Source organism: Triticum urartu, chromosome 2A (assembly GCF_056163025.1).
Source record: "Triticum urartu cultivar PI428250 chromosome 2A, HENAU_Tu73, whole genome shotgun sequence".
In the NCBI taxonomy this organism is placed as follows: Eukaryota; Viridiplantae; Streptophyta; class Magnoliopsida; order Poales; family Poaceae; genus Triticum; species Triticum urartu.
In genome coordinates this window covers 732,555,308-732,580,967 of record NC_141874.1, presented here as the reverse complement: position 1 = coordinate 732,580,967, position 25,660 = coordinate 732,555,308, and the positions used below count along the sequence as shown (strand labels likewise).

Genomic DNA, 25,660 nt, shown 5'->3' with positions numbered 1-25,660 from the left:
TACTACGATCTCGAACATGAAGGATAGAATCACATACGGTGCAGCGGGTGCAGCACCGCCGGCGTTGACGTTGTCGCCCATGTTGTCGAGGACGAGGTTGCCGAGGTCGGGGAAGAAGTCGTCGTTCGCGAAGTCGTCGCTGCCAGCAGTCGCGCGAGTGCGCCCCCCAAAAACCTGATCGCCCCTCTCCCGTACAGGATCACGAGAGGCGGGGTTCCGGAGGCCTGCTGTCCCTTCTCGCGGTGCACGCCGGAAGGAGGGATGGAGAAGACTTGCTTGGCGGCGCAATGATCTGGAACGGAGTCGTCACGATCCAAAAGAATCAGAAACGGTTCAGTAATTAACGCGTCCGTTAATTATTAATTAATGACTCATTAATTTTCCCATGCAGCAAAAATATAGACAACGTGCATAGCTTTGTCCTCGGCTCGGCTCAATCCCGCAACCCGCGGCGCGGCGCGGCGCATCATGACGAGGCGAGGCGAGGCGTGGCGTGGCGTGGCGTGGCGTGGCGAGGCGAGCGAGGAGGAGAAGCGCGCGTGTAGGTCTCCTCTTCTCATACTCATACAAGTGATAGAAGAGCTCACCTTATAAAGAGGTGCAACTCTCTCTCAACTTCCGAGGTGGGACTAAACTTTAGCCTCACTCACTCCACTCACATGTGTGCATGAATGGGCCAAGAGAATTTCAGAATTTTAGTTGGGCTTTGGGCCAAAGGCCTACTAGCAAAATTCCAACAATCCCCCACAAAGTCTTATTGGCACATCTCATCATTTAGTTTCAAAACATTGTTTTATATATCGGTGCTTAGTGGAGACTGTGAAGTTGAACTTCCACTTAGAAATTTATGCTACACTAGATCACAACTTGAATAGTGGACTATGCCTTGAACTACAAGTTTTCTGTGAAACTAGTTTCACACAAATTCTTGACCGATACTGGGCTGCCGCAAGGCTTCCCCGCGGGTGGAGCATATACGTCATACTCCAGGGCCTTTCATGAATTTATTAGAGAACACCCAATTCTCACAGACTGCGACGTTAACAGTCAAATTCATATAGGTGTGTTCCTCAGAAGATGTTCTGCAGGACAACATCTCTGCTTACTTGAATAAGCCACTTGGAACACATTAAGATAAGTATCAACCTGCCATGCAGATCAGGAGAGTATTGCATCTTCACGGAGTGGGATAATTAATATAGGGATACTCTCCTCCCAGCTGACCAACAACTTGTCTCCCACTTCTACTTCACGGGATCTCCGATCACATAGAGTGGTTTACCACTATGGACAACTCATGTGGTGGGTCTCAAACCCATCTCCATCGATGCATTATCTATCACATTACGTGATAGACCCTTTGTGAAGGGATCTGCCAAGTTTTTCGACATTTGGATATAATCCAACGTAATAACTCCGGAGTTCCTCAATTTTCTGACAGATTTTAGTCTCCTCTTCACATGCCTTGAGGACTTCATATTGTCCTTAAAAATGTTTATCTTGACGATCACATTTTGATTATCACAGTTCATCAGGATAGGGGGTATTCGTTTTTCAACCATAGGTAAGTCCATCAAGAGTTCACGAAGCCACTCTGCTTCAACAGTGGCAGTGTCTAATGCTGTGAGTTCTGCTTCCATAGTTGACCTCGTTAAGATGGTCTGCTTGCAAGACTTTCAGGAAACAGCGCCACCAGCAAGTGTAAAAACATAACCACTTGTGGCCTTAATCTCATCAGCATCAGATATCCAGTTTGAGTCACTATAACCTTCCAGTACCCTTGGATACCCGGTGTAGTGAATCCCATAGCTCGCGGTGCCTTTCAAATAGCGCATAACTCTCTCAAGCGCATGCCAATGATCATCTCCCGGTTTTGACACAAACCGACTCAGCTTGCTCACAGCAAAAGAGATGTCAGGCCTCGTGGCACTCGCCAAATACATAAGCGAGCCAATAATCTGAGAATACCTCAGTTGATCTCTAGCAATCCGTCGATTCTTTCGAAGCAACACACTAGCATCATATGTAGTTGGAGAAGGCGTGCAGTCGCTATACCCAAAACGACTCAAGACCTTTTCCACATAATGAGACTGAAGCAGTGTGATCCCACCATTCTCATCTCTCAACAGCTTGATGTTTAAGATAACATCAGCTACTCCTAGATCCTTCATCTCAAAACAGCGAGATAAGAAATCCTTAACCTCCTTGATTAAATCAAGTTTGGTTCCAAAGATCAATATGTCGTCGACATACAGACAAAGAATAACTCCTTCGCCCCCACCATAGCGATACTACACGCACTTGTCACCATCATTTACTACAAAGCCGGCAGCAGTTAATGTTCTTTCGAACTTCTCATGCCACTCCTTAGGAGCTTGTTTAAGGCCATATAAAGACTTTAATAACTTGCACACCTTTCCTTCTTGACCAGGTACTACAAAACCATCTGGCTGATCCATGTAAATTTCCTCCTTCAACTCTCCATTGAGGAAAGCCGTCTTAACGTCCATTTGATGAACGAGAAGACCATGTGAGGCAGCCAGTGATAGTAGCACCCGAATTGTGGTCAGTCTAGCCACGGGTGAGTAAGTATCAAAGAAGTCTTCACCTTCTTTCTGGGTATAACCCTTGGCCACAAGCCGTGCCTTGTACTTTTCAATCGTACCATCAGGTCTAAGTTTCTTCTTGAACACCCACTCACATCCTACAGGTTTGCACCCATAAGGACGGTCAGTGATCTCCCAGGTACCGTTAGCTAAGATGGAATCCATCTCGCTACGTACAACTTCCTTCCAGTAGTCAGCATCAGGAGATGCATAGGCTTCTGAAATAGTCCTGGGTGTGTCATCCACGAGGTACACAGTGAAATCATCACCAAAAGACTTTGCAGTCCTCTGTCTCTTACTCCTCATAGGAGTTCCATTGTTACCCTCAACAGGATTCTCAACATGTTCCATCGCAATGGTGGGTTCAGGAATTACAGTGAATTCCTCACTAGATGGAGTAGGTATCTCCTGATTTGATGAACTCGACATATCCTTCATAGAAAATATGTTCTCAAAGAAAGTTGCATTATTTGATTCCATAATCGTACCAACATGCATGTCGGATACCTCAGATTTTATTATCAAAAATCTATAGCCGATGCTATGAAAAGCATAGCCCAGAAGAACACAATCCACGGTTTTTGGTCCAAGCTTGCGCTTCTTGGGAATTGGTATATTGACTTTCGCCAAACAACCCCAAGTACGTAGGTAAGAGAGTTTCAACATTTTCCTTTCCCATTCCTCAAATGGAGTCATGGTCTTATGCTTTGTGGGAACTCGGTTTAGGACATGACACGCAGTCATTAGCGCCTCCCCCCACCATTCCTTGGATAGACCCGAAGTGTCTAACATGGTGTTAACCATATCAGTTAGAGTTCGGTTCTTTCTTTCGGCTACCCCATTTGACTGGGGTGAGTAGGGAGGCGTCCTCTCATGGATTATACCATGTTCCGCACAAAACAAATCAAATTCATTGTAAAAATACTCTCCACCACGATCGGACCTAAGCCGTTTAATTTTTCGATCAAGTTGGTTCTCTGCCTCAGCTTTATAGTTTTTAAAGAAAGTCAAAGCCTCATCTTTTGATTTCAGAAGATACACATAACAATATATAGTGGAGTCATCAATCAACGTCATGAAGTATCTCTTTCCACCTTTTGTCAACACGCCATTCATCTCACAAAGATCAGAATGTATAAGCTCAAGTGGCGCCAAGTCTCTTGCCTCTGCAGTCTTATGGGACTTGCGAGGTTGCTTAGCTTGCACACATACTTGGCACTTGGAGCCTTTGACAGTAGAGATTTTCGGAATTAAATTCATATTGGCTAACCGCGTCATGCAACCAAAGTTAATATGACAGAGTCGTGAATGCCAAATATCAGACTCATTATTGTGGCAAACATTATTAATAACTTTAGTGCAAATATCTGACAAAGATAGGCGGAACAAGCCTCCGCACTCATAGCCTTTTCCAACAAATTGTCCACACTTAGAAATTACAACTTTATTGGATTCGAAAACCAACTTAAAACCATCTCGACATAAACGGGAACCGCTAATGAGATTTTTATTGATGGACGGCACATGATGAACGTTCTTCAGACGCACAGTCTTCCCCGAAGTAAACTTCAGATCGACCGTACCAACACCTCGAACGATGGTATGTGACCCGTTCCCCATCAGCACGGGTGAAGTCCCTGTTGCCTGGTAAGAAGAAAACATGGAGGCGTCAGCACAAACATGTACATTGGCACCGGTGTCAATTAACCAATCAAGGGATTGAAATACTGAAAGGATGGTAGGAAAAATACCGTACCCTGATTCCTTCATATCAGTATCACCGATGACAACATTAGAGGACTTGCCGTTCTTCTCATGTTCGCGCTCCTCAAAGCGGTTAGGACACTTCGGAGCCCAGTGATTAGGATCACCGCAGACATGGCAAAGTCCCTTCCCCTTCTTATGAGAATTCTTCTTGAAGTTGGTAGAATGTGATGGCTTGTTCTTTGTATCAAACTTGCCTTTGCCCCGAGTTTTGTTCTTATTGTTTTTGAACTTGTTGGGCTGGGAGTTCTTCTTCTGTACCATGTGGGCACTAGAACCTCCCTCAGCAACTCGAGCACGTGTGTCCTTTGCTCTCGCCTTCTCTTCAACATCAAGAGTACCAATGAGGTCCGCAACGGAAAACTCCTGTCTCTTGTGTTTCAGGGAAGTAGCAAAATTGTTTCACGAAGGTGGAAGCTTGGCAATGATGCCTCCGGCAACACACACTTGAAGTACTCAAGTTATTTTGCGAGCGACTGTATCTCATGAGCCTGCTGTACAACAGGGCGCTCATCAGTCATCTTGTAGTCATAGAATTGCTTCATGACGTACAACTCGCTGCCGGCGTTCGAGGCACCAAACTTGGCCTCGATCGTAGCCCACATGTCCTTGCCGTTGTCAAACGACATATACGAATCCACAATGGAGTCATCAAGAACACTCAGAAGAGCGCCTTTAAAGAGGGTATCGATCTTCTCAAAAGCTTCCAGCTGTGCTGGATTAAGATCGCCCTCAGGCTTGCCCTTGGTGGCATCATAGCAGCCCATGGTCTGAAACCAGTAGACTGCTCTCGTGCGCCACCTCTTATATTGCGCCCCCTTAAAGGCAGGCGGCTTCAGATGCGCAGCAAAACCACTCGGGGTAAATTGCCTATAATCAGGTTTTTGGATTGTTGGAAATATGAGCAAATTACTACGAGATTTAATCCGAATAAACAGAAGATAAATCATGACCACAGCAGCAGAGATTAAACTAATCATGCGAACTAGCATAGCAGATAAACATATCACATCTAGGGCACATACTATAAGCATGAATTCTACCACGATCTCGAACATGAAGGATAGAATCACATACGGTGCAGCGGGTGCAGCACCGCCGGCGTTGACGTTGTCGCCCATGTCGTCGAGGACGAGGTTGCCGAGGTCGGGGAAGAAGTCGTCGTTCGCGAAGTCGTCGCTGCCAGCAGTCGCGCAAGTGCGCCCCCCAAAAACCTGATCGCCCCTCTCCCGTACAGGATCACGAGAGGCGGGGTTCCGGAGTCCTGCTGTCCCTTCTCGCGGTGCACGCCGGCAGGAGGGATGGAGAAGACTTGCTTGGCGGCGCAATGATATGGAACGGTGGTGAGAAACCATACGAAGCGGCGGCATAGCTCTGTCCTCGGCTCGGCTCAATCCCGCAACCCGCGGCGCGGCGAGGCGTGGCGTGGCGAGGCGAGCGAGGAGGAGGAGCGCGCGTGTAGGTCTCCTCTTCTCATGCTCATACAAGTGGTAGAAGAGCTCACCTTATAAAGAGGTGCAACTCTCTCTCAACTTCCAGGGTGGGACTAAACTTTAGCCTCACTCACTCCACTCATATGTGTGCATGAATGGGCCAAGAGAATTTCAGAATTTTAGTTGGGCTTTGGGCCAAAGGCCTACTAGCAAAATTCCAACAGTTTGGTCTTCGGCAAGCCCCCTAGTCGCGTTGGATGAAAAAACACGTCTGAACCACATGGTCCGAACGATTGCAGACGGTTTGAGGGTTCGCTGCGAAGTTGCCCTTATGGTTTAGCCTGCGGTTGTCCTTTCAAAAAGGAAAGAAAAAAAAAGGAGCAATCCAATCATAGAGTTAAAAAAATTAGATCGGTTCTCCTTTGAACAATATCAATAGTCATTAGACTGGACTAAGGCGACCACCATGGCCGGCGCATGTGATGTGTCTATTATTTTAGTAAAATGCAGAGCATGTCATCAATCCCAGCGTGATGCCAAGCATGTTGGCAGACGTCATTTTTCAACGTCACGCATGACCGAAACTGCTCTCGATCAAATCATGTAGGAGATTGGTCGGTCATCCAGTAATCTCAAACCAGTTTAAGTACACTTGGGAGAGTCCTTTGTCATTCTTGAAAAAGAACAAGCCTTTTGTCCTTGGACCATGCGTAGCGGCCGGCTAATTTTGGCAAAGATCGACCGAGCCGGGTGTCTTTGGATATTTTCCATGGAGCCGACAGATCATCATAGCACATATCATGTTGCAGTTATCCATTGCTACATGGACCATGATGTGGTCACGTTCAGCTTAGCTTGCATGGTGTTGCAAGGGACCTTGGTCACCTACTGCAACATGGATCATGTTATGATCACCTCCAACTTGCATAATGTTGAAAAACACGAGAGCCTTTGGTCATCCCTTGCAACATGGATCATGTTGCGGTCACCTATTGCAAGATGCATCATGTTGCGGTAATCTTCAGTTTGCATGACGTTGCAAAACACGTGGGCCTCTGCAATGATAGTGTTGCGGTCTTAGCTGTCAATGCACCCCATGAAGATTCAATGGACGCCTGCAGCAGCTGACTCCTCTTGCAGCAATGCTTCTCGCGCGGAGAAAAGGCTAAGGATTGGGAAGGGAAACAGAGAAGAGGAGGATGCTCTGGGTCATAGCCGAGGGAACGAAGAGAGGAGAAGACCAACTGCACTGAAGAATTGAGAGAAGAAAAAACAGAGGTCGGATAAGGTGGGTCGAGCGAAAGAAAGGATAAGGATAGACGAGGAAGAGAGGGGCGCATCTGCATAGGCCCACGGGGACACGCATTGCATGGACCTTGCCGCCGAATCGCCTGAGCGACCAATCGGGTGATTGTCAGAGTATCCCTTTGTCCTTTGGTGTTAGCTTCCCTTCAGGACATTTTTTACGTGGTGTTCCACGCTGCACTTTATTTCTTTATTTTTCTTGTGTGTCATCACTTGGCTCTAAGCTAAAATTGCACTATGTATCTTTTGCCGCTTTCTTCTCCTTTTTATGCAACTTGTCGGTCTTGTAATTCTTGTTGGTTGCTGAATTTTTTTAAGTTGCCTATTGATGAATTTCTTAATTCAGAGTGGGCTCGACTAAAGCCTTTGTTAGTAACCACAATAATTTATTTACTTTAGAAACATAGTACATACACTTAACACTACTTAACACGCACACTCACTCTTATAAACCCACCTACGCCCATCTTAGTCTTATGAATACCTTCGAGAGACTGGGCTGACGGTCTTGAGATTTATAAAATTGTCACAAACACCTTATAGTTGACGTGCACGACATACCACGAAATGAATGTTACCGAAAAGCGTACGATAAATCATAGAAAATGTGTACACCCACGGCAAGTCTACGTAGTACTTTTTTTTTCACAAGGAACCTGATAAAGATTCAAAATAACTATCCTAAAAAAAAGATTGAAAATAATTTCTTCTTCTTTGTCGTCATCAGACGAAAGTCAGCAAGAGGGCAGGAGCACCGCACTCATATTGGAAGAACAGAAAATAGAAACCACTCCATTTCGCTGCCAGGAGTAGCCAAATTTCCAGGAAGTTGCAGTGTCAGTTGATTTCTTTCGATTGTACATGTACGGAGCAACCATAGAGTTAAGAAGTGAGCTCAAACGAGTGGTCCTAATTGGAAGAACAAGACAAGTGGTTCGACACTCATTGACTGGACCAAGTCGACCGCCGCATGCGTTATTCCTAAAAATGCCAAGCAAAGCAAGCATCTGTTGTTATCGCCATTGGGATTCAAGCATGTCGGCGACGTGATTATAAACGTGACATGTAACTGAAACTACTCTCGATCAAGTCTTGTGGCAGAGGTTGATTGGTAATCGATCAAGTGGACTTGGAAGAGTCCTTGTCAATCTAATTGGGCACATGTATAATTTTGTTCTGATTTTTATTGCCACACCGGTTGAATCTTCTTCGCGATAGTAACGAATCTTTCTTGATAGACTACTCATGGTTCTGGTATTTTTATGGAGGTTGTTGCAACCTGCAGCATTTGGATCACAACGAAAAACAGAAGCTCTTAGGGAGTTGACCCAAGTTTTGGTCGTTGGAAAATTAGTGCACTACCATCTCTTGTTCATGGCTATGGTTGGATTTTTGTATGTACTAGTTTTATATTTGTGTTTGTATTTCTTATAGTTAGCTTTGAGAAGTTGTTGGCCATCAGGTAGACACCAAAATCAGGACTAACTATTGGGCAGTCCATTGAGAAAACATGAAGTCTCTTTCCATGGAAGCTGTGTTCTTTTTATTAGACCCTTGGACAAACTAGCTAGGAGATGATCTCGCTTGTCTACCTAGTTCAATTCCCTTGGGCAGTGTTGGAAATATGAGCAATTTACCAAATGATTTTACTAACAGAAATATTAGATAAAGCATGACTAATATAGCCGCGATAAAGCAAGTCATGAAACCTGACGGAGGAAAAGTAAATAGCATTTGCATATATGAACTTGAACTGAACACATCTAGGACAGACACTAGATCATGTTGCATATATGGAGTAGAACCTAACACATGTAGGGCAAGTACTAGTACGAGGAACTGTGGCAGGACATCTGACAGAAAGAAGAAGAACACATAGGGGATAGCAGCAGAAGAAGCACTGGACTTAGGGTCGACATCCTCTCCAGCCATGTCGTTGCTGAGGTAGTCGACATCGGGGAAGAAGTCGTTGTCGGGGAAGTAGTCGTCGGAGTCCGTGATGAAGAAGCCAGTAGTCGCGCAGAGTGCTCCCCAAAAACCTTATCACCCTTCTCCCGTACAGGACTCAAAAAGTGCGGTCTCGGAGGCCTACTGTCCCGACATGCGGTGCACGCCGCAAGCCGGGATGAGGAAGACAGCAGCAGCTCAGAGATGGAACCGATGACGAGGAAAGGAGTAGTTCTGGTGTGTCTCTTTGGGAGGAGCGACCTCCCTTTTATAGGCGCAAGAGAATGAGGCGAGAGGGCAGCGACGGGAGGCGAAACAAAGAGACGGAGGCGAAGCGAACAGCCAGCAGCCGAAGGGCTGCACCGTTCGCATTCGAACTCCACTTTCGCAAAAATCTTTTCAGCTTCCATGTGACTTTTCGTATACCCGTAGTGCGTGGCAAAAATTTAGATATCGACTCGGCTCATTCCCGCAACCCGCGGCGCGGCGCGGCGGGCAGCAGAGGAGCGCGCATGGATATCCCTCTTGTTCTCATACTCGTACAAGTGGGGAAAGAACCTCCCTTATAAGGAGGTCCAACTCCCACTAAACTAGCAATGTGGGACTAAACTTTATAATATCCCCTGCCTTGCACAAATAGGTTAAGTGGGCCTTTAGGATTTATTAGGAATTTCTGAAATAGTTATTGGGCTGTCCAAAATAGACTAAATTCTAGCAGGCAGTGTACAAAGATACAATCCTTTTTTCGTCTTGTTCTTCCTTTTTGGTGATGAACAAGTTATTTTGCTAATTATTCATCACGTTTGCAATTGATCTGCCGCCTAGAATTTTTTCAAGTGTTGACGGTAACATCAGCCGAGCTCGAGACAGTGACGTCGTTGCGAGGGCTAACCAGGACGTTCTGGAAGATGAGGATAGACGACTCACTACGGTGTCGCTGCCGAAGGAGAAGAGAGGGAGAAGGGGTGGGGCATTGCGAGAAAGAAGATGTACGCGTCCTAAGCTGGTGGAGGAAGAAAAGTCTGCATCCACTGGAATTTCTTTCCGATGAATCCAACTAGCTTTTCTTTTTACAGGATCCAGTAGGCATGGGTTGATTCCATTGAAACTCAAAAATAAAGGGCGATGCTAGGCGCCGGTGCGCCGGCTGGACGTTTCGGCCGGTCGCACTCTAGCCATCAGATTGGCCCGTCCCGAGCCATTGGATCCTTATCCAACCAAGTCTTCGTCTTCCTCTCGCGAGCGCGTAACGTGCGTCCTCTTCCTCTCGCGAACCCCATCTCGCCGGCCACCCGCGTTCCCCCTCGTCGCCGCTCCTCCCTCGCCTGCCCTCCTCGTCCCTGGTCGCCGTCCTCGTCGGCCGTCTTTCCCGGCCGCCCTAGTCGCTGGTCGCCCCAGTCCCAGTCGTCGGCGACCATCCTCTTCACCGGCTTCGCCCCATGCAATAGCCCATCCCTGCGGTTGTAGCAACCCCGCGATGATGATGACGCCATTTTGCTGCAACCGTAGTAGATTTTTGCTACCACCTGCGATTGAATTTGCTACAACCGATTTCAGCAAAAAAATCGCCGTGGGGGTGTAGTCTGCCATGGCTGGTTGCAGCTCCGGCGTGGCCGGGTCCGGCGAGGTAGGCAGAGCTCCGATGCATGCGAGGTAGGCGTCGCTGTGGTAGCACCCCGTCGCCCCCAGTTGCAGCATCTCCCATGGTCACCGCCCCTCGGTCGCCGGCGAGATGGGATGGTCACCACGCAGAGCCATGGCAGCTTCGAGCGGGGAGGGGAGGCGTGGTGCTGCGACCGGGGGGCGGGGGGGAGGGGTGGGGAGGAGGGGGCAGAAGAAGAGGGCGGCGCGCGCCCCGGCGAGCTGCGTGAGATGTGGGGGAGCTGCGATGAAGGAGACATGAGAAAGAGGGAGACCGGTCCAATGTTCCGCCGGTGCCCCGGCCCCAAACGTTTTCCAAACATGAATAAATAAGGTGACTGTTTAATAGGCGGTCCCATTATGTATGGGTAGCTAAGGCGGGTCCTATTCTTTTTTCTTTTTTACGGGGAAGGCGGATCCGATTGGGAGCTCCTATCGGGCGCTTCAGGCGCCCGAACCTCTCCCTGGAGCTTGCTACGGCGCCCAGTTGGGCCGGCCCACGAATCGCGCTCAGCAGCAAACACAAAAGCTCGCGAAAAAAAAAATCAAAAAAAGACATCTCCAGGTCTCAAACACACAACCTTTCAGTTTAGGTATGAGTCCGCTAGCCACTCGATCTATCGTGTAGGTAGTGATTAGTAACAACGGCAAAGGCATAATAAATAATGTCGCTGCGCAATTCTATTTCATAGATTTTTTTGGAAAATGATTGTGACATTGAAATAGTTCATGGATTTTGAAAATTGTTCTTCGTTTTGTAGGAAAATTACACAAACCTGAAAAACTTCATTGGTTTTCAAAAAAGGTTCATCAAATTTGAAAAAAGTTCATCAAAATCAAAAAACAAATTAATGCATTTTCATTTCATGTTCATCAAACTCGAAAAATAGTTCAGCGAATTTGAAAAAAAGTTCATCAAATTTGAAAAATGTTCATCGTAATTTAAAAAAAGTTAATAATTTTTCAAGAAAACTTCATCAAATTTGAAAGAAGTTCATCGAATTTGGAAAAAAGTTCATCGGATATGAAAACAGTTCATCGGATTTGAAAAAGTTCATCGAATTTGAAAATAGTTCATCGGATTTGAAAAATGTTCACCAAATTTGAAAAAAATTCATCGAATTTGGAAAGAGTTCATCGGATTTGAAAAAAGTTTATCGGATTTGGAAAAAGGTCATTGGATTTGAAAAGTTCATCAAATTTGAAAAATGTTAATTGAAATTAAAAAAAGTTAGTAATTTTTCAAGAATAGTTCATCAAATTTGAAAAAAGTTCATCGAATTTTGAAAAAAGTTCATCGGATTTGAAAAAAGTTCATCAAATTTGAAAAGAGTTCATCAAATTTGAAAAAAGTTTATCGGATTTGGAAAAAGGTCATCGGATTTGAAAAAAGTTCATCGAAATTGGAAAAAGAGTTCATAGAATTTGAAAAGTTCATCGAATTTGAAAAAATTTCATCGAATTTGAAAAAATTCATTGATTTTTAAGAAAAAAATCACGGATTTCAAGCAAAAACATCAAATTAGGAAGAACAAAAAAAGGGAAAACAAAAACAAAAACGAAAAAAGGAAAAAAGGAAAAAAAAGGAAAAAAAGGAAAAAAAAAGGAAAAAAAGGAAAAGAGGAAAGAATGGAATGAAAAGAGAGGGAAAATATTGTAGTTTACATATAAGCAAGTTGGTGTGATGGTTGGCCATGCTTTGCTCGACAGGGATGTCGCTGGTTCGATTCTCTCCCAGGACATCCTTTTTTATTGCTTAGGAAAAAGGAGATGGGCCGGCCCAACGGGGTGAAATGGGTGTGCGCCGTGTACCAGTAAGCCTAAAACGGGCGCTACAGGCGCCGTTTAGGAAATGCCGATCCGATTCCCTGTGTTGGTCGGGGAATAGCGAACCAACGCCCACCCCCTGTGTGCCTCGTGCTTTGTATAGGTCGGCCTATTCTAGGGTTCTCCCCACTTGTTTTCTTGCTTTGTTTATTCTTATGATGATTATTTTGTCTTTTCGTTTTCTCTTTTGCATTTATTGCCTTTGTATTGTATTTTTTTGTTTCAAATTCGCAAAAACAAAATAATAATAAATAACTTAATAAAATCATGAAAAAACTAATTCATGATTTTTTTCCAAATTCGTGAACACACTTGTGAATATTTTCCAAATTCCGGAACAATTTTAGAAAGTTGTGAAATTTTTTACAAAGCCACGGAATTGTTTTTAAGTTATAATTTTTTTACAGATGATGATTTTTTTAAATTCATGAACATTTTTTGGAATTCCTGGAAATTTTCAAAACTTGGGAAGATCTTTTCTTAAAGTAGTGAATATTTTTTGAACTCATGAATTTTTTTCCAATTAGTGAACATTTTTGAATGAACTTTACATTTTTTGAACTCACAAACATTTTCTTGAAGTAAGGTACCTTTTTGAAATTCTGTACCTTTTTGAATTCGTGAACATTTGTTTATTTCGCATTTTTTTAAATTAATTAATTTTTTTATTTTGCAAACATTTTTTTTAAAGTTTTTTGAAATTCAATTTGAATTTTTTTGAATATTGTTTGCATTACAGAATTTTTTCCAATATTCGCAAAAATCCAGGAATATTTGTAATTTTTGAAATATATTCTTAAATTTAAATATATATTTTTCAAATTCTTAAACCTTTTTTGAATTTTAGATCTTTTTTTGAAATCCCTGACATTGTTTTTGTAAAATAAAAAACAAGAAAAAAAAAAGAAAATAGGGGTGCCTTGCCCCGCACATGGGCTGGGCCAAACGTTAGCGTTGTGGTAGCGCGGGTGGGGAACAGCTCGCTTTCGACTTCTCTGGTCGCTGAATAGGAGCTCTTGGTACTGTGACGCCCCCGATTCAATCGTACACTAATCATACATGCAAACGTGTACGATCAAGATCAGGGACTCATGGGAAGATATCACAACACAACTCTACAAATAAAATAAGTCATACAAGCATCATATTACAAGCCAGGGGCCTCGAAGGGTCGAATACAAGAGCTCGATCATAGACGAGTCAACGGAAGCAACAATATCTGAGTACAGACATAAGTTAAACAAGTTTGCCTTAAGAAGGCTAGCACAAACTGGGATACAGATCGAAAGAGACGCAGGCCTCCTGCCTGGGATCCTCCTAAACTACTCCTGGTCGTCGTCAGCGGGCTGCACGTAGTAGTAGGCACCTCCCGAGTAGTAGTAGTCGTCATCGACAGTGGCGTTTGGCTCCTGGGCTCCATCGTCTGGTCGCAGCAATCGGGTATAGAAAGGGGGAAAGAGGGAACAATGCAACCGTGAGTACTCATCCAAAGTACTCGCAAGCAAGGAGCTACACTACATATGTATGCATTGATATCAAATGGAAAAGGGGGTATCATAAGTGGACTAACTGCAGAATGCCGGAATAAAAGGGGGATAGCTAGTCCTATCGAAGACTACGCTTCTGGTAACCTCCATCTTGCAGCAGGAGAAGAGAGTAAATGGTAAGTTCACCAAGTATCATCGTATAGCATAATCCTAACCGATGATCCTCCCTTCGTCGCCCTGTGAGAGAGCGATCACCGGTTGTATCTGGCACTTGGAAGGGTGTGTTTTATTAAGTATCCGTTTCTAGTTGTCATAAGGTCAAGGTACAACTCCGGGTCATCCTTTTACTGAGGGACACGGCTATTCGAATAGATTAACTTTCCTGCAGGGGTGCACCACATTTCCCAACACGCTCGACCCCCTTTGTCCAGACACACTTTTCTGGGTCATGCCCGGCCTCGGAAAATCAACACGTCGCAGCCCTACCTAGGCACAACAAAGAGGTCAGCACGCCGGTCTAAATCCTATGGCGTAGGGGTCCGGGCCCATCGCCCATTGCACACCTGCACGTTGCGTACGCGGCCGGTGAGCAGACCTAGCAACCTCCATTACAAAGGAAGTTGCGTTACGCGGTCCAACCCGACGCGCGCCGCTCAGTCGCTGACGTCACGAAGGCTTCGGCTGATACCACGACGTCGAGTGCCCATAACTGTCCCCGCATAGATGGTTAGTGCGTATAGGCCAGTAGCCAGACTCAGATCAAATACCAAGATCTCGTTAAGCGTGTTATTTTGAAATAACCACGGACGCCAACCAGGCCCAGGCCCACCTCTCTCCTAGGTGGTCTCAACCTGCCCTGTCGCTCCGCCTCAAGGTAACAGTCGGGGGCCATCAGGAACTCAGGCCCACCACTACCTGGATGGAGCCACCTGCCCCTTCAGCCCCCATCTCCAAACAGTATCAACGGTAATGTAACAGTGTAAAGTATGTAGTATATGCCCGTGATCACCTTCCGAAGTGATCACGGCCCAGTAGTATAGCATGGCAGACGGACAAGAATGTAGGGTCACTGATAATAAACTAGCATCCTATACTAAGCATTAGGATTGCAGGTAAAGGTAACAACAGTAGTAGCAAGGACAGGCTATGCATCAGGGTAGGATTAACGGAAAACAGTAACATGCTACACTACTCTAATGCAAGCAATAGAGAGAAGAGTAGGCGATATCTAGTGATCAAGGGGGGGCTTGCCTGGTTGCTCTGGCAAGAGAGAGGGGTCATCAACACTAAAGTCGTACTGGGTAGCAGCGGCGTCGATCTCGGTGTCTAGCGAGAGAAGAGGGGGAGGAAACAATAAATATTAAGCAAATAGATGCATAGCGATGCATGACAATGACAAGTAGCGGTGCTAGGGGTGCCCTAACGCAATAAGAGGTGGTACCAGTGAAGGGGGGAAACATCCGGGAAAATATCCCCGGTGTTTCGCGTTTTTGGACAGATGAACTGAAGAGGGAAAGTTGCGTGTTCGCTATGCTAGGGATGCGTGGCGGACGAACGGGCTGCGTATCCGGGTTTGTCTCGTCGTTCTGAGCAACTTTCATGTACAAAGTTTTTTCATCCGAACTACGGTTTATTATATATTAATTTTAAAAAATTAAAAAATGATTTTCTAATTTCTAGATTTAATTTAATTCGAAATTTAATTTGTATTTAGATGCTATGGGTACACAGGAAGTGTACCCAGAGTGTGTCTATGGGGCTGACAGGTGGGGCCCTGATCAAATGTCCAGTCAGCGTTTGACTGGACCGTTGACTGGTTAAAAGGGCCCATGGGACCCGCATGGCATTGATACATGTTTTACTAAACAACATTTGATTAACTAATCTGGTTGATTAGGTTATTAAGCAGGTTATTTAAGTTAACTAATTAATTAGCAATTATTATTTAATTAATCTTTTTTTTCGTTTTTTCGGGTGTGGGCCCCATCTGTCATAGGCACAGGGGGCCAATGGGTGTGGGCGTAGCGGGTGGGGGCGCCAGCTAGCCAGGGCGCTCGCCCAGGCCATCCACGGCGCAGTGGGGCGCCGGTGGTCACCGCAGCAATCTACAGCAGCCGCAGGGGAAGGGGAGCAGCATCATGGCAGCGCCGGCGCGGGGCGGCAGCGGTGCTGGGCAGCAGCGGTGAAGGTGGTGGCGAGGTCGGACGGGCGCGGCCCCGGCGGAGCGACGCGGCAGGATGCGGCGGCACGGACGCTGCCACGGAGTGCAGACGCAGCAACAGCGCAGCGAGGCTGCGCGGGCGGCACCGGTGCGGGTCAAGTCAGCAAGGCTGACGGCGAGGCACGGGCGCCAAGGCGCGGCCCCGGGCGCGCTGGCCGCGGCGGTGGCCGGGACCAGCAGGGGAGGCGAGCGGGGCACGTGCGGAAGGGGGCGCGGAGTGGCCAGAGTGGCTCGGTGCGCGCGCGCCCGCGAGCCACGCGCGGCGAGGGAGAGGCGAGCGCAAGGGGGGGCGACCGAAGGGAGCTCACAGGGGGGGTTGAGCAGTCCGGCGGGGATGGCGGACGAGGAGGAGATGCGAGGCAGTGGCGGGGCGAAGGGGTCCGGTGGCGGGGCGGTGGAGGCCGCCGGGGCGCCGGAGGGGCGCCGGAGGGGCGCGCCGGCCACGGGCGGCGGGTGCCAAGGTGCCGTCGGGCTCCTGGAGCCCTGATCCAGATGGGATCGGGAGAGAAGGGGGAGTGGGGAAACGTGGGGGTGGTTAGGGTTAGGACTAGGGGGGTGGGGGTTATCGGAGGCCAGGTGGGCTGGTCTGGTTGGCCGAGTGGCCACCTGGGCCGAGGCCCAGCGAGGGGGTTGCCCCCCTGCATATTTTTATTTATTTAATTTTCTTGTCTATTTTAATTTGTGTTTCCTTTTAGTTTTAGTTTTATAAAAATTACCTCTAGCACCAAACTTAGTATCATCAATAAAGTCTACTACCCAGCCTAGCTTGGACCTGATATAAATTAGTTTAATAATTTTATAATTTAAAAAGAAATTAACTATTATTTTAGCCACTTCTTTTTTTAACTAGTTAAGTGCATTTAAACACTTTGCAAAAGGTTGGTTTCTCCACCACAATTACCTATGACCTATCCGACACATTTAGAACATTTTTGTTTTAGTGTTTGAAAACTTTTGTTGTTTGTCTATATTTTGTATTTGAATTTGAATCGTTTTTGAACTAACGCGAGTTTATCAACAGTAATTGAGGCGACATGGCATCATTAACAGGGAATTACTCTAGCTTAATTATCCGTGCGTCACAATTCTCCTCCACTATAAGAAATCTCGTCCCGAGATTTTAAGAGGTGGAGTAAGGGGGGAGATCTGGTTACGAAATTCTAATGAATCTTCTCGATCTTGGTTGCTCTTCTCGAGGAGGTTGATCCATTATGTTGATGTCTTCATCTCTCTACTTCAGGCCATCATGATGATGTCATCATCCTTTCTTCGGGAACTCCATCGTACTTACGAAAGGACAAGGGGTAACTTCGGAAGAACGGACCTTACAAGGTTGTCTATCGGGCAGATAACTCAGGGAATGTGGTAGAAAGTTACTCTCGAATTTGAAACTTACGAAAATATGAGAGCAAAGTAAGGACGTGTCATTGGAAGTTTCGAGCGGGTAGGCAATCGTTCAATGCCTAAAACAGCGTGTGAAGGGGTTCAGAGCAATGGGAATAAGTATTGCGTCTGATACCAGAATAGATCACTAGGCAGGTGGCCCGTGAATGACATTCAAAGTCAAGCGCAAGGAATAACTTTGACAATAGGGCATACATGAGAGTTAGATTTCGATCCTGTGGAACTGTGGGTTATGGGCCCACCATGTGGGTAGAAAGTAGGAAGGGGATGACGTCTTGCATGATCATGTAAGCAATGCCTGTCAGAGGATGGACTATCGATTATGTCGGCAACAACCATTGGTACCAAGGGCGAGGGACGAAGAGAACCATTTTCCTGCTCGTTGAACGAGGTGGACCAATAGGTAAAGTTCTCGTTCATCGATGGCTATCGGAATGTCATCAACAATAGTAACAGGGTCTTGTTGATAGAATTGTACACCGAGGTGCTTACATAAGTAGGAGAATATTACTGGATAGCTCATATAGATCACAAGAAAGGTTAAACCAAACAATGGAAAGAAAAATATAATTATTAGATTAAACAGAACAATGGAAAGGAAAATGTGTTTAAACACATATTTCAAGGGTATATCCTTCCCAAGGTCAAGCAGAGCATGATATCCATGACAGGATATAATGTAGAAAACTCTTTAGGTATGGGGAGAGAAATTTCATGACATTACCCATACAACGGTGTTTGAATAATTGATAAGAAAATTTAGCATTGTGCTTCAAATGTTCTTATTGAAAATCGAAGTACCACAGACATGCTTCGAGATAGCACTGACATGGTCTTCAAGCAAAGATCAAACTTGGATACACAAAGTGAGGGAGTCCTGGATTAGGGGGTGTTCGGATAGCCGAACTATACCTACAGCCGGACTCCTGGACTATGAAGATACAAGATTGAAGACTTCGTCCCGTGTCCGGAAGGGACTTTCCTTGGCGTGGAAGGCAAGCTTGGCGATACGGATATTTAGATCTCCTACCATTGTAACCGACTCTATGTAACCCTAACCCTATCCGGTGTCTATCTAAACCGGAGGGTTTTTAGTCCGTAGGACAACATACACATCGACAATCATACCATAGGCTAGCTTCTAGGGTTTAGCCTCTCTGATCTCGTGGTATATCTACTCTTGTACTACCCATATCATCAATATTAATCAAGCAGGACGTAGGGTTTTACCTCCATCGAGAGGGCCCAAACCTGGGTAAAACTTTGTGTCCCTTGCCTCCTGTTACCATCCAGCCTAGACGCACAGTTCGGGACCCCCTACCCGAGATCCGCCGGTTTTGACACCGACATTGGTGCTTTCATTGAGAGTTCATCTGTGTCGTCGCCGTCAGGCTCGATGGCTCCGACGATCTTCAACAGCGATGCAGTCCAGGGTGGGACCTTCCTCCCCGGACAGATCTTCATCTTCGGCGGCTTCGCACTGCGGGCCAATTCACTTGGCCATCTGGAGCAGATCGAAAGCTACGCCCATGGCCGTCAGGTCAGATTCGGAAGTTTAAACTACACGGCTGACATCCGCGGGGACTTGATCTTCGACGGATTCGAGCCACTGCCGAGCGCGCCGCACTGTCCTGACGAGCATGATCTAGCTCTGCCGCCGAACAGTGCCCTGGAGGCCGCACCCGCATCGGCTCCGATCCTTGATTCGGAGCCAACTGCGCCGATCGAGGATGGGCGGTTGGACGCCGCCTCGGGGGCTGCGATCCCCATGGCGATTGAGCCGAACACCAGCCCCGTACTCCACGATACTCGTGACTCCAAGGAGCCGGACTCCTCTCCGGACTCCGAAACCCTCCGCGCCCCTGCCAATCGAATCCGATTGGGCGCCGATCATGGAGTTCACTGCCGCGGACATCTTTCAGCACTCGCGTTTTGGCGATATCCTAAAGACACTGAAGTCTCTGTCTTTATCAGGAGAGCCCTGGCCGGACTACGGCCAACAAGGATGGGATTCGGACGATGAAGAAATTCAAAGCCCACCCACCACCCACTTTGTAGCCACTGTCGATGACTTAACCGACATGCTCGACTTCGACTCCGAAGACATCAACGGTATGGACGCCGATGAAGGAGACGTTGAGGAACCAGCACCCATTGGGCCCTGGAACGCCACCTCGTGATATGACGTATACATGGTGGACGCACCAAAAGATGACGACGAGGAACGGAAGGACGCATTGAAGGCTTGTTCCCTCGAAAAGCAGTCAAAGCGGCGATGCAAGCGCCGCCCCAAATCCCGCCTCGACAGAAATAGTGATCACACAGACCCAGCGCTGGAGCAGGGCGAACCGCTGCCGGACAACGGCAATCCAGATAATCAAACCGAACAAACAAATCCTATCAAGGATAATGGCCCGGACGACATAACGCCGGACAGACACCCGGAGCAGCAGACTGCCCGTAAAAGGCTTGTTGCCACCGCCAGGAGCCTGAAAAAACAGAAGCAAAGGCTCAAGGCCGCGCAAGACACACTCCAATTTAGATGGAGTAAAATACTCAGCACAGCAGCAAGGTACGTCGACAATCGCCCCTCCAAGAGCTACCCAAAGCGGAAGCTGCTGCCCGAATTCGATGAGGAGGCCTCAAAACCTCCACAACCAAATATCAAAGTAGCAACCTGGTCGAATAGACGACCCCTCTACCAACACAGAGCGGCATACAACGCCAGTCACAATACAATACGCGACCCATGCGAGGGCTCGCACCCAAAGGACGGCGCAACAAGATCCATCTATGGACCACGCAAGCGCGCCCCAGCATACAACGCAACACAACAAACATCTAAACAACGCGGTACACCCAGCTACAGGGGTGCCGCACACCCCCTGTATTTCACTGATGAGGTGCTAGACCATGAATTTCCAGAGGGATTCAAACCCGTAAACATAGAGGCATACGACGGAACAGCAGACCCCGGAGTCTGGATTGAGGACTACATCCTTCACATCCATATGGCTCGAGGAGACGATCTCCACGCCATCAAGTACTTACCCCTCAAGCTCAAAGGGCCAGCTCGCCACTGGCTCAAAGGCCTCCCCGAAAGCTCCATTGGAAGTTGGGAAGAGCTCGAAAACGCCTTTTGGGCAAATTTTCAAAGGACTTATGTCCGATCTCCGGATGCGGACGATTTGAGTCATATAACTCAACAGCCCGGAGGGTCAGCCCGAAAGCTTTGGAATAGGTTTCTTACTAAAAAGAACCAGATTGTCGACTGTCCGGACGCCGAAGCCTTGGCAGCTTTCAAACATAGCGTCCGCGACGAATGGCTCGCCAGACACCTCGGCCAAAATAAGCCGAGAACGATGGCCGCATTAACAAACCTCATGACCCGCTTTTGCGCGGGTGAGGACAGCTGGCTAGCCAGATGCAGCACCAGCGACCCCAGTACATCCGAAGTTAGAGATGGAAATGGGAAATCACGGCGTAACAGCAATAGCAAACGCCGGATTAAAGAAGATAGCACGAAGGGCACGACAGTAAATGCCGGATTCAAAAGCTCTCGGCCAGGTCAAAAGCCGCCCCCTAAAGGCACCAGGGACGAACTGTCCAACCTCAACAAAATTCTGGACCAAGTATGCTAGATCCATAGTACCCCTGGTAAACCCGCTAATTATACCCACAGAGAATGTTGGGTCTTCAAGCAGTCCGGCAAGCTCAACGCCGTACACAAGAGGGAGGATACACCAAGTGAAGACGAGGACGAGCCTCCCAAACAAGACACGGCGGAACAAAAGAAATTTCCTCCAGAAGTCAAAACAGTAAACGTGTTACACGTGATCAGGGGAAAAACAACACGGCACTCCCAGGAAAACATACCCAAGTGCCTGTCACCGCGAAGTCCTGCCACTGGTCATCTCAACCGATCACTTTCGACCACCACGATTACTCAGCAAGTATCCGACAAGCAGGATGGGCTGCCCTGGTATTAGACCCAGTAATTGACGGATATCACTTCACACAAGTCTTGATGGACGGCAGCAGTAGCCTAAACCTAATATATCAGGATACAATCCGCGGGATGGGGTTAGACCCAACACAAATTCACCATAGCAATACTACCTTTAAAGGAGTAACGCCAGGCCCAGGGGCTCGTTGTACGGGCTACCTCTCATTACAAGTTACATTCGGCTCCCCCAATAACTTCTGTCGCGAGCATTTAACTTTCTACATCGCTCCGTTTCAAAGTGGCTATCAAGCACTACTCGGACGCGAAGCTTTCGCTCGCTTTAATGCAATACCACACTACGCCTCCCTCACACTCAAGATGCCCGGTCCACGTGGCATCATTACAGTGCACGGAGATATCAAGCGCTCTCTGCGCGCCGAAGAGAGTGAGGGGCAGCCGAACATTAAAGGCGTCCGGACCAGCGATCAAGTCCGGCGCCGCTATTTACACCGAATAAGTGATCACACCCCTATTTGTCAATACAAGGGGCTCAACGCGCGCAGATAAGTGGCAATTTCTTATCATCTTCAATTATACATGGTTTCTTTAAAAACTATCTTTTTGCACGACAACTTTTTCACTTAACTTCCTCTCTTTTACAGACGATCATCGTGCTACACCCGTCCAGGATACGGCACAACGGAGACACAGGCGCAGACGTGCAGCAGGGACCCGCTCAAAGGATTCTTTTTAGATTAAGACCCTGCGTAAACCTTTTTTTTACTGTCTCTTGTTGATACATATCCACCGTTGTGAAGGATGCTGACGTCTTGGCATGTGGCCACGCCAGAACAATGCACGTACCTGGACACAAGGGGCTTCTTACAAAGGCCATTATTTAGGCCCAGTTTATACCACAAAGACCGAATACCTTAGGGAGTGTTCGGCGTCGCGAGTTTGGCCCTATATGCATCAGCTCCGAATCATTGTCTTTGGTCAAATGTTGGGTTTACCTGGCTCCTGTGTTTTGGTGCCTTACATTCTGCTTTACCGGCTAAGGTAGCACCAGGAGAACTACTGCGATTGTGCCCTGGTTCATCCGGACGAGCACCTCAGTAGAGAAAGCCGAAAACTGACTATCATGATATAGCGTGAGACTGGTCAACCACTCGATGACCTGTGGGAATGTTAGAATTCCTCCGCCTTAATGAAGGGCCGGCATGTACGCACCCCGAGATCGGGAGAGTGCGCCGCCACCAGGGGCTATCTAGTAGCCCCACTGTCAAACTCCTATGGCTAAGTGAAAGTGTTAAAGCATTATAGTCCGGTTGCCTCGCTCACTCCGCTATCACCTCCTTAATAGGACCAAGACGTTGGGTTAAGTGTGAACACGTGTTTCTGCGAACACCTCCGCATTATATGCGTGGGGGTTGAAGCCGACGACTGCAATCTTTCAAGTTATACACATGTATACATAAACGGCCGCCCAGGAGGCATCACAATACTTTCAGGCAAAAGTATAGAAGTAGCCTTATGAAAATTTATAAAAGCATTTCGCTTACAATGAGATTACATATCACTCAAACATAACATTTTTTGAGCACTGGGTCTCTATCAAATGAGCACCCTCAAGAACTTCCTCAAAGTAGTGCTCAGCAGCCCTTCGACCTATGGCCGAATCCTGCGCTGCAACAGTGGTAGCATCCATCTCTGCCCACTATGCTTTAGCACGGGCAAAGGCCATTCGTGCGCCTTCTATGCACGCCGACCTCTTCATCGCATTTATGCGCGACACCACGTCAAGGAACTGCTGCACCAAGCTGAAATAGCTATTCGGTTTCGATCTCTCCGGCCATAGCTGATCCACAACGGACCTCATGGCGAGTCCGGACAACCTATTTAGTTCGGCCCATTCGGCTAATTGGTCAATCAATGAAAGTGGACGCTCGGGAGTATGGAATTGTCTCCAAAATAGCTGGTCTACTCCACGGTCCGTCTGACCCTGGAAGTACTTGGCCGCATCGGCAGCGCTCGTCGCCAAATCCATATACACATCCTCCGAGCTCCACAGCCGATCCAGGGGGGCATACCGTGGATCTCCGAACTTCCTCCGCAACATAAAGGATTTCCCAGCTATAATATCCTCGGCTTCCCGCAACTCCTCCTTGTTTGCCCTCATAGCAGAGCGGAGGTCCTTTCTCGTTGCAGCAGCCTTCTCAAGGTCCGATGCCTTCGCCTGGTTTTCCTTTTCAAGAACCCGGCAACGGTCGGCGGCGTCTTTTAATTCTATGGCCATCTTGGCCATCTTGTCTCGGCTTTCGCCATGTGCGGCCTTCTCGGCTTGCAACTCTTCGGCCGCCTTCAAAGCAGCCGCATTACCCAACCTCGCTTGTTCCTTGGCTCGGGCAAGTTCTGCCCGCAAGGCTTCAATAGTGGCAGCTCCATCTGCAGTCACAACATATTAAAGATACTGGCATTATGCTGCTCTTCTTATGTGACGTTTACCAGATAAAGACACTTACCCTGTGCCTCGTCAAGCCTTTTGTTAACAAGCTCGATGTCGGCGCCTGCCGCATCCAACTGCCGTTCTAAATGGGCAAACTCGCTAGTCTGGCTAGCCACCGGAGCTTCCATCACCTGCACATAGAGGCGGTATGGTTATTACCTAGGAATTTGATCCTCTGTTCGTCGTCGTTTCCGATGACAACTAGAGTCTCAGGGGCTACTATCTACACAGGGCACACCTAGCATGTGCAGGACTATCATACATTCTTTTACGTACCTCAAAGCCTGTTAATAGACTCATAAAAGCTTTATGCAATCCGCTTTCGGCGGACGATATTCTCTCCATCACCGTATTCATCAGCACACGGTGTTCATCCGAGATGGCCGCTCGCCCCACCAACTCCCTCAGAACATCCGATCGCACACTAGACGGTGCCGGACTCTTTTGTCTGCTCTCCTCGGGAGCCGGACACTGGGAGCTTCGGGGGTCAGTGGGATTATCTTCTGGCCTCACCGGACTCGGAGAGGCCCTCCGCGACGACACTTCAGGGTCGCCCGCTTCCGGAGCGGAGGAATCTGGAGGAGGCGTTTCGCTCTCCATCATCTCTGGAAGAAGATCCCCCGAAGACGAGCTCATTTGAGAGGGGCTAAGGCCCGAACTGCTAAGATATATACGGTGGTTATTTTCTCAGAAAAAAAGATGGCATATCTGTACTGTTAAAGTATTCCAGGTCACTTACGACTCGCGGAAGAATTGATACCCCCGCGGACTTTGTGCGGCAACAACACCCCCCAAGGTAGGACCCTCGGTGGGAGACTTCTTCTCCCGTTTGGAAGCTTCGGCTTCCGAATCCCCGGGCGCGGTCCTTTTCCTCTTCCGGTCGTCTTCCTTCATGGAGACGCCCGCTCCCTCGGTTATAATAGGCAGTGTTGGGGGCCCGCATCCGCCCTTACCGCCCTCCGCAGTATCTTCCTTCAAGGGCTCCGAGCAAGGTGCGATCTGGAGCATCTTTTCCAGGACCAGATTTTCCAAACCCTCAGGGAGGGGGGCCGAACACCGAATCAACTTTGCCTTTGCTAGCCAGTCTTGATGAAAAAGCAAACTCTCAGAAATAACTTCGTAACAAATGAGAGATAGTATGTTCGTCCGGAAGATTCCTTACCTGTTCGGCGGTGCGGGTACTGCTCAGGCCCACGTCCTCGGTGATTTCCGGACACTCTACCTGAGGTCCGAAGAATGACTTGTACATCTCCTCGTGTGTCAAACCGAGGAAATTTTGAATGACACGCGGTCCCTCGGGATTGAACTCCCACAAGCGAAGGGGCCAGCGTTTGCAAGGCTGGACTTGGCGAACCAGCATAACTTGTGCTACCGCAACCAAACTGAAATATCCATTGAAGAGATCTCGAATGTGGCTTTGCAGTATAGGCACGTCCTTGGCTGGACCCCAGCTCAGACCCCTGCTGATCCATGACATCAGTTGTGGTGGAGGGCCCGAGCGGAAAACAGGGGCGGCCGCCCACTTGGCGCTTCTAGGAGCCGTGATGTAGAACCACTCCTATTGCCACAGTTC

The 25,660-nt window shown here is 47.7% G+C and overlaps 1 long non-coding RNA gene across 1 annotated transcript; it reads right to left on the bottom strand.

Annotated features, from left to right (window-relative positions):
• Window positions 1–13,639: 13,639 nt before the first annotated feature.
• LOC147987333 (uncharacterized) lies at window positions 13,640–16,758 on the bottom strand. The gene is made up of 3 exons (XR_015617624.1): window positions 16,540–16,758; window positions 15,262–15,336; window positions 13,640–13,946 (listed from the first exon to the last, which is right to left on the bottom strand). It is a non-coding gene; the product is annotated as an uncharacterized LOC147987333 (long non-coding RNA).
• Between the last annotated feature and the right edge of the window lie 8,902 nt (window positions 16,759–25,660).